An 8117-nucleotide genomic window follows, 5' to 3' on the forward strand; every position below is an offset into this window, starting at 1 on the left:
TTGTCTCTGCTTTGAAGCACTGCTCTCTTAAACAGGGCTGTCGAGTAGCTCTGAGACAACCACCACTCGGTAAGCTACTCAGCATTCTACAGCAAGACACAGTCCAGCCTGTGAATGTTCAATATTAGTTCATAGTCATAGTGGTGTAACTCAGCCATAAAAATCAATTGAAAAGCAATGTGTTTTTAGCCTGATCTGATATGCATGAAATAGAGCTAAGCAGCTTTAAGCATGGTTGGCATCAGCAATGCGGTAAAAACAGCCAATTAGGAAAACTTTTTAAAGCTGCAGTAGGGGAATGGTTTCCACCTTTCTGTATGAAAATAGGAAATCTCTTTAAGGTCCCCATTCACACCTTTGCGTTCTCTAAATATGCGTTGCAGTGACGTATATTCACAGGCATTTTTTTCCTGTATTTTCCGTGTGTCTCAATTGATTTCAGTGGGTGCCTTCACATGCGACAAATGCAGGAAAGTAGCTCATGTAGCAAATTCTGCTACATGCATCCTACTTTTTTCCCCCACACATTTCCTTTTGAGCAATTTACTAGAAATGGCACTGCAGCATTTTTGACATGTTCCATGAATGCTCGTCAGAGTGAACATTTTTTTTCAGTGTTTGGCACACTTTTACGGAACGCCTACATATGAACGGGGACTTAGAAATGTCTGTGAATGTTCTCATTCATCAGGGTCATGGTATAGCTGGTAGTAGTTTGCCAATTGGGCTTGTTCTATAATTTCAGATGTATTTCACTGTCCATCTAAGCAGTTTTTTCAGTTCTAATGAGTGTCAGGAATATACCCCAGCATTTATAGCTACATGGATAACTCAGTTGCCCTAATCCAATCACCATGAAACAAGCCAAGGCAGCTTTGGTTTGAAAGTCTGTGAAACCACCTTGCTCTAAGTACATAACCCAATCACTTTGGTGCCAGGAAGTGTAGGATAGGTACTAATTGAACTACATTGCTAAAGGTGTTAATTGTTGTCAAATCACAATAATATGTGGGTGATAGATGGTGTGGAAGGCCCCGACCCCTATTTAGGGATGGCTGGACCAATTTGACGTAGTTGGCCTCTTTTACATCAATTGCCAACCAGTTGTCCACTCTGTCCAAAATGTGCACCTCACTGTCCTCGAAAGCATGTCCTTTTTCATTAAGGTACACTACAGGAAAGCTGCAGAGTTTGTGCAGGAAAAGGTGCACGAAAATTGCAGAGCTCTCTTATGTTGGACCATCTGTTGCTTGAGAGGATAATTTTATTTCCACTAGGTCTTTGCATTCCCCACTACTCTGGACTGCAGGTACCCCACTGATGCTTGGGTGTTGGGTATCTTGAATGTACAAGTTTCTGTCTCAGTATGTTGGTGTGTTTGAAAACATGGAGAAGCAATGTTTGTTAAAAATCCTTCTAAATCAGATATTGAAGGAGGAATTTAATTTGCCAAATTCTAGGTTCCTCTGGTATCTGCAGCTTATACATGCAGTCACTATGCTCAGAGCTTCCCCAAAACTAACGATTCCAGTATTATACACAGGCTTCCATGATCCTACGGCATGGGCCCAGGCCTATAAAAAAACGATTTTATGGGAGGCTGATTGGGTCTTATTGATGATGAGATCTGGGGAGAGGTCTTGGTTACCCACCAGTTTGTTTCCCTGAAATCTACCGGCAAGCTCACCCATCCACCTCACCTAACACCAATCCGGTTGGCTAGATACAGACCGTCCTATAACGCACTATTTCCCAAATGTCAGGGGGCTCTAGTTTTAGTTTTTCTTCTAATCTGTTATGTTTCAATTATATGCACTTTTATACAATATCAAAGCTTGCACTTAGTCGTAAGTACTTTCTGAGTCTAGGGCTCCTGTTCCACTTGTCCTGAAGGACACATCCACTTGCTGATTATCTGTATATTTGATATAATGTATTAAAGAGACCTTGTCATTCTCTTTATCTTGTCTAATTATTTGGTATGTAAGTGCATGGTCTATGTAAGTATTGATTTGGTTATTCTGTACCTCCTTTTTTTTTTTTACTATGAATAAACTTTCTTTTGGTTAAAAAAAATCATTCTGAGCATTTCTGCCTCTGCAGCCACAGACCAGATGATTATATTACTCTGTGTGTTCTCTTTCTCCCCTTGACTTTGCGGATGTTTTAACAAAAGCTCAGTCTGGGTAGACACAACCTTTCAAAATACTGTCTGTGTTCTGAGATGTCTGTGTTCTGTGTCTTGCTACCATCTCTGCCTAGTGTTTCAGAGTTTTAATAACCCCCAGTTTGTGTTCCAGTGAGTGGCTGAAAGAAAACATTGGTCTTTGAGAGTAGGTTTCCTATAGACTTCAGTGTCTGAATTCCCCCTTCCTCCTTGACATGTGACACACAGTAAAAAAAGCTAATTTGTTTTTCTATGCATCTTCCCATGTTCCATCTTCCATTAAGTTTATGTGTTGACTGAAATGTTCTGATCTTGACCTTCATATCATCCACATACCAGAAGCAATTACTTAGCTTTGTTTCCCTGAACAAGTTCAAGGCTTTCCTTTTCACCTCTCATGTACAGACCAGCTACAATGGAAACACCATTGTCTTCATTGCACAGGCATGACCCGTGCATCTGACTGTAGAAATTATTTTTGGAATTGAATTTGTTGAGACAAAGGTCCAAACTATGAAATATTTCTACTCTGCAAAAGTCTGCACAAATAGTGCAGTTCCAAAATGCCATTTGACTGGACAAATTGGCAGTTTATAGGGCAGGAGGCTTAAAAAAGCCAGGCCATCAAAATATATTATTTGTGTTCAGAAGGCCTGAACTAGATAAGATTCAAAAATATTTTGGCAGTTAGTGTGTTCTGTTTGGTAGGCGTGGCATAAACCAGTTTTTCTGGCTTCCTCATGTCAGCATACTCATGGGTCAGCTCCACCCTGTGACCCCTGTAGGACCACCTTACTATATCATATATTTCAGCCCTGTCACCTCTGAAAATAGCAATAAACTCCCAAACATTCTAAATAAAGAATCATGATAAAATAAATATACACTGAGTGGCCAGATTATTATGACCACCTGACGTTTGTAGGCAAATTAGCTATAATTTCTCGCTGAAGTTGCTAGAGGGCCATAGTACTTGAATTTTTTGCTCAATTATAGTCATTATGTTTCCAAACAATTGGCTCCAACTGTCTCCGTTTAACTTCTCTGACCTTTCGGTCCAGTAGAAGATCACAAGGGACAGATCAGTCTTTAGCAGCTGTCCATCTACTAGCTTGGAATAGGGAAGAGGAGGGAAGAAGGAGGAGAAAGACACACATGGCTTGCTAGCACACACAAGGATGGCTCCATAGAACCCCACAAGGGAAAGGAGCCACTGTAAAACAGGATATCAGGGCCAGTGGACAGGAAGCTAAAACTTTTAAACATCAAGTAGCAGCAACCATTGCAAGTGATTTAATCAGCATTTGAAATGGCTTAAAATCCTATTGACCTTAATTTAATTGTAGGTGTTATCTTTTTGTCTTTGTTCCAAGATACCCTACTAATACAACGGTACTTGCAAATGGATCCTATAATTTTTTCCCCCTTACATGTTACCCATACAGGTTCAGCCTATTCTGTGCTGGAGTGCTTCACTGCATTGGAGGTAAACACTCCTGATCCCTGAAGCACCAATTATGCCTGGGCTAATGTGCAGAGCCTAAACAGCTTATTTACATGTGTTTTTGCTGACCAGTCTTAGCAGGCAGGTTGGTATAGAGGGATCTTTACCTTAAGGGTGGCGGGTGTTCCACCCTTCCCTTTATGAGTGCTTCCTGGTTGGCTGCTAGAGATGACATTATCCCTCATGTGTTCAGAATTGTCCCGTGTGTGGCGTTGCTTGACAGCACTAGTTTCCTTGCTGAAGTGCCCGCTCAGCTTCCAGCATCGTTTCTGCATCTGGAGACTCCTGTGCATCCAGAGCACAGTTTAAGGATGCAAAAACAAACAATCCAGGAAAGAGGTTCCTTAGATCTCAGTGGCATCACACTCAGGGTTTCTTTTTTGAAGTTCAGCAAGTAGAAGCCTCCATCCCAGGTCCCAAAAGCTTGGAGAAGTAGTTCTAAGGAACTGCCCATCCGGAGGCCTACAGTTGGGGCAGGATTTCCCTGTTTCTCAGCATCTGGGTGGACAGGGTCTCAGATCAATGGATTTTAGATATTGTGCCAAGGTGCCACCAAATTGAATTTGTCAAGAAACCATCCGATATTCTCTTCATAGAGACACATCTTGCTCTCATCCAAGAGAAGAGGAGTTTTCTAGATGTATAGAAGTAATCTGTTAGTCGCAACCAGGTGTTGATTGCATTTGCATAATTGGAGTCAAGGATTTGTTATTAACCGGCGCCCAGAGAGAGGTGTTAAAACAGCATTGTATGTGGCAGGCAATAGATGTCTCACCTCCCACCTCTATTTAAGCTTGGCTTCTCCATTTTTACATATATGGCCTCTTTCCCACCTCTTTTGAACCAGTCCTCCTCCCTGTCTAGGATACACACAATGCTGTTTTAACACCTCTCTCTGGACAGGTTATTAACACCTCCTAACTCCAATTATGCAAATTCAATCAACACCTGGTTGTGACTAACATATTGTGGATTGGAGCAACATTCCCCATATTTATTCCCAGATCATTTTTCTACAAGTCATCCTGAATTGAGAAAGCTGGTTGGATGACCAGTGAAATGTCTTCAAGAAAAATACAGCAAGTCCAGTTTCCTTGACTTTTATTTTTTACAGATATACCATGGCCTGGATGAATGAGGACCTTCACAGACCAGAGGAGAAGAGAGAAAAACATTTTGTCATTCTACCTTTTTGTCCCAGAAGCATATAGTTTTCTCTTCTTCTGCAGAGGGCTCAGTTCCCACCTTGGCATACTCTTTTCCCTGTCCTTATTGTCTTAATTTTGCAGCATGAAAATTGCTAGGAACAGGCTAATTTAGGTAGGATTTTTATCTAGAGTTTTTGAAACCTTCCTGAAGGCTAGGAAGCTGTCTACCAATGCAACATATCCTATTTGCAGAACAGTCTGGCATGAATCCCTTTAATCCTTCTATCAGCAATATCCTCAGCTTCCTTTAGTCGAGTTCAGACAAGAGACTTGGTTATCACTTATTAAAGGTACCGGTCTTTGCATTTTCAGTTTTAACAGATAATAGAAGGGCAAGTCAGCCTCAAGTTCAGCAATTCCTAAGAGCAGTTTTGAAGATTTTTTTCCTCCAAACTGGAATGCTCTGCTGGTGCTCAAACTTCTGCAAAGGTCTTTGTTCAAACCTAATGCTTCTTGTTCCATCTGGTATATCACACATCAAGATAGATTTTTTTTTAAATGTTCTATTAATCTATCAAGATGAATTTCTGTGATGTTAAATACTCTCTTTTGTTAAATACTATAGGGTAGAGTAATACTGAGGCCTTCCCCTGAGTTTCTTCAAAAGGTTTCCTCTCCATTTAAAAAAAAAACTGGGAATCAGTTTTGCCCTCATATCTAATGGACTCTGACAGACCAGGGTAATCTCACACATTTGATAGGGTCAGCCTTGTCACATCATGTTTGTTCAGAACAGAGGCCTCTCAAACCTCAAATAATCTGCTTGTCCTACCAAAAGGGCCAAAGGAGGGAGCGGCAACGTCTTCTAGAGTGATTGCGTTCTGACTGATTATGTCTAATTGTGAGTCATACTCCATGTCTGGGCTTACGCCTCCAGAAGAATTAAGGGATCAGTCCATAAGGAGTTTTAGCAGCCTCTCTTATTAAAGATGTTGGCTGTGTTTCATATAGATGTTATTTTTTTTCCCCCTTTCCCAACCTATGACAGTCTCTATTACTAACTACATCCCATGAAGGTGAGCATGAAAATGGAAAATTGTTATCCACACTGTAATTTTCCTTTACTGGACTATACTCATATTACACTCTCTTTTATTCTGTCACAAGTCTTATTAAAGACCATTGAGGATGCGTTAGGCTTAGATTTATTATCTAGTAGGGTGGTCCTATAGGGGTCAGAGGGAGGAGCTGACCCATGAGTATGCTGGCATGAGAATAATCTAGGAAAGAAAAATTATGGTAAGTGTATGTAACCATTTTCTGTTATCAAGCAAATGATAGTGACAGCAGGGCAAACAGTAAATATATGCAAACTATCTCTCCTTCAAAGAAACAGGGACTCATTTTGGTCAGGAAGGATAGTATCCCTTTGCATTTTCTCCTAAAGCGCAAGTTACTTTAAATGTGAATAAGAACTGGAAAAACCTCCTGGATTTGTAACTTGGAGGTATTTAAGCACCATATTAACATATAAAGCTTTTCAGTCATCTAAATTGTCCTTTTAGTTGCTTTGCTACTTTGAAAGTCACTGACCTGAAACAAACAAGCACCTAGAAAAGTGCTGGGTCACCTGACTTGCATACATGTTCCAGTTCTGTGACTCAGTAAGTGAAGCATGGAAAAGGATGACAACACCAGGGCTTGCACCTTTTAAACCATATCAGTAATGGCAGCTTGCATATTTCTGTCCTGACAGGTTCCTTTTCAGTGATGATGAAGAAACACAGTACATTAAAACAATTCTTCCTCTGCTGAATATGTTATCCAGTTCACTACTAGACTGTGCAGGTCAGCATAGTAAATCTTGGTTGACATCGCAAGTCTCCTCTGCAGTATTCCTGCTACGGCTGAGTCCACATGGAAAGGAGGGGCAATGAAAAGAGACAATACCCGCAGGTATGAAATGAGGCACAAAGGCATTATAAGCTGCTAGCTAAAGCAGAAGTTAAAGGATAACTTTTTATTAAGACTTGCAGTGGTGCCTCCTCTGCACTGTAAGGGTTATGTGCTCGATTGTGTCTAAGGACAAAAAAAAGATATATTCACCCGAAGCTCTGAGCTGGCCAGCTGCCACAGCCCTGTCTCCACAGCAGCATTGGACTCTTCCTCAGTGTCCTTGTGTCTATACACGGTATTTAGATGTTGATGATTGATGGGACCTTAGACCGCTGCAGAGGAGACACTGGAAGGATCGTTCTAAGAAGAAGCCGACTTGGAACTTCAGGTGAGTATAACTTTTTTTAACCTAGACACAAACGAACACTTAACCCTGGCAGTGCGAGGGTAGCCCCACTGCCAGGGTTAAGAAAAAAAATTCCTGGAGTTCTTGTTTAAGTTCCAAAACAAATACATGATCCCAGCCTCCTCCTCTGCCCTAAATCAATTTGCTACTTTTTTACATCATTTTTGAAGTCCTATAAATACATTTCATTTTTCCCTAAATTTGCGGTATTCTTACCTTTCCATCTTTTCCTCACTGTGATTGGGAGCATGGAGTAGCCCTAAGGTGCACAGTCACTCAGGACCTACATGTTTTTTTGTTGCCAACATTGCAAAATAATTAACAGGGACACTTTTTTAATGTGTGTCCAGCAAGCCATTGTAGACAGAGAATATACTTTATTTGCGGCGGGGCATTCATTTAAAATGGGTGTGGTTCTACAAGCTGCATATTGTTAACCTATTTTACGGTTTCATTTTAAACTACTGTGTAAGAAGACAATTTATTATAATAAGGGCAGAAACACAACCAAAATGTATTTTTCATTGGTAAATTACTTATATATTTGCTTAGCAAGCTACAACTTTTAGTCTGTACAGTCTATCTAAAGTGTGGCAACCCAACAGATTTTGCAGAGAATATAGTGTTATAAACACAAATTACACTGCAAACCAATTTGTCATCAAATATTTACACTGATGAGTACTGCAACACCTGTTATAGCTGCTGATGGGTTGAAGGTTTTTGTAAGTGGCAACAATCCTGTATAATAAATGTAGTTAGGATTCTGTTGCCAAGCTTACTATAATGTACATCACAGTGAACACATTGCACGGGTCAATATAAAACTTTGCATATACCGTGCAGGGGACAGGAGTAGAATGTACAGCATAGCATATACAGTGCAAGGTCAAAAATATAGTGTACAACTCAATAATACTGTACCCCTTACTGCTGGTCAGTGGAAAAATATGCCCCAAAGATGGTGTAAGAAAGTGGAATGACAGAACCGCGACC

The sequence above is a fragment of the Nanorana parkeri genome, unplaced genomic scaffold, assembly GCF_000935625.1.
Source record: "Nanorana parkeri isolate BGI_ZX_2015 unplaced genomic scaffold, ASM93562v1 scaffold1069, whole genome shotgun sequence".
Classification (NCBI taxonomy): Eukaryota; Metazoa; Chordata; class Amphibia; order Anura; family Dicroglossidae; genus Nanorana; species Nanorana parkeri.